This window comes from Nannobrachium achirus, assembly GCF_963921795.1.
Source record: "Nannobrachium achirus genome assembly, chromosome: 10".
Classification (NCBI taxonomy): domain Eukaryota; kingdom Metazoa; phylum Chordata; class Actinopteri; order Myctophiformes; family Myctophidae; genus Nannobrachium; species Nannobrachium achirus.
In genome coordinates this window covers 18,022,658-18,024,834 of record NC_137819.1, presented here as the reverse complement: position 1 = coordinate 18,024,834, position 2,177 = coordinate 18,022,658, and positions in this window count along the sequence as shown.

The window sequence follows — 2,177 nt, the reverse complement described above, 5'->3', positions numbered from 1 at the left end:
TGGAGATTACCACAGACAGGACACTCCATGTTGATCTGAATTATGAAATGTAGCTGTTTATTTCCCCATTTCAATAAAGATGACCATGGTGTTACATATAGCACAATCTCACCTATGACTGTCTCTATGGTTTCCAACATGCACAGAACGATATGCTCTGCCATGTCATCATGGTAACTAAAAAGCATATCAGGAACCTTTTTTTTACCCGTGCCTTGTGTTGTGGCTTGAGAAAGACTGCTTTAAATATTTTTTTTTTGTATTTGTTCGTTTTCTGTAGTCCTTTTTTATACTGTCAGAACTGTCTAAACTCTTTCCGTTAGAAAAAGAAAACATTCTAATAATAATAAACTACCCAAACATAAAGAATGGTCTGTACCATTGCTGCACTTTTAGCTTTTTTGCTTTGTTGCTTTGTAACAAAAGCATACTATCTGTTGTGTAACTTATTCAGTCTCCAGCACAGGAGGTGTGCTTTATCTTTTCCCACCACTCATGGAAATCTGAATTTATGAGTTCCCGTGTTCTCTTGTAAATGTTACACAATTCCTTTGTGACTCTTCAGGATCACAGTCTGGACCTTTTTGTATGGTACAATTAAATGTTTTGGAGCTCATTGTCAAGGCTTATTCAAGATTATGACCTCTGATATCTGCTTTTATTATATCCTGGATTGATAGCAACCTTCTGTTTTATCATTAAATGATTAATAATTCTTTGCAAGTCCTGTTGATCTCTGTGAGTGTGAACCCATACCGTGTTTTTGCTTTCTTAAATAACATTCAGAACCTTTCCGTTTTTAGTATGAATAGTTTGGTCATAGGCTAGCTCATGTTAAGATTTTAACATGCATTTAATTCATCCTGTTTCTATTGGATGTTATGTATTTACAATGGCAGTGGCCAAAAAGTTTAGAAGCATTAATCTAAAAACAGAAATGAATAGAAAGATTATTATAGCACCTTTTCAGCTTTTCAAACACACAGTTGTGACCTTTTTTTGTCTTTTTGAAATAAAGACTTGAAACCCTATGTATATTGAAATGTCTTTATTGGGAATAACCCCTTGAGATGAACCATCTCCTTTTCAAGGGGCTCCGATGTATGATTGTATGATCTATCCTTGAAATGCAATGTTTATATCGCTCAATGTCTCTTAGTAGTCGGGGACCCAGTCCCCAAAAGGGGAGGGGACCTGTGATTTTCTGCCGTACTTTTTATTTCTGTTTTATCTATTAGTTTGGTCATTAAGGTCCACAGAATGAGAGGCCTGCTCTGCTGGAAACATCGCGAAAACAAGTTATGGCCATTTGTATATTTCCTCTCCCATTGACTCCACTACACTGTGACTACACAGGAAAAGAAACATATTAAAAAAAAAAGAAATCTGCTTTAAGTAGCATGTGACCCCCAGTTCATGAAGAACTTGGGGTTCTTCATGATTCTGAATCCATTGCAAGCATTTGTTTTGCATGAAAAACATTCCTTGGGCTACATTTCGACCCCAGACAATTGTGAAAGGTGATGTAAAGTAAAAAAAAGGTGATGATTCATCACTTTTCACTGTTTTCTGGGTCTGAATTTTTGCCGAAGGAATGTTTTTCATGCAAAACAAATGCTTTCAATGGATTTTTTTTTTACTTTTTTTTGATGACTCATCACTTATTTTCTGGGGTCGAAATGTAGCCCAAGGAATGTTTTTCATGCAAATGCTTGCAATGGATTCAGAATCATGAAGAACCCCCAGTTTGACCCCTCACATGCTACTTAACCCTTTCAAAGCCACGGGGAGCCCCTTAATGTTAAAACCGTACCCTATCGCACATCCCACCGGGGAGTCTCAGCCACGTCGTACTTTCCCGTACTTTGTCATTAAAACCGGAATAAATGATTTTGATCCGAAAATCGGCGATCGTCTAACCTTCCCTAGTCACCACTCGTGCATTGATAGCTCATGGCTGGGCTGACATGAAGCAGAAGTGATGTCATTGGCCTTTCCTTTTCCAAGGCACATTACCCTATTCGGTTACTGTCTCTACCCTGGTGCTTCTACAGCAGCCATGCTAGGGGCTATGCTAGCGAAAATTTTCAGTTCTGCTTTTGAGTCACACATGGACTATTTGCGGGGACATTTACGTGAAGGGATCGCGCACGCGAAACGCACGGGGAGATCGATGA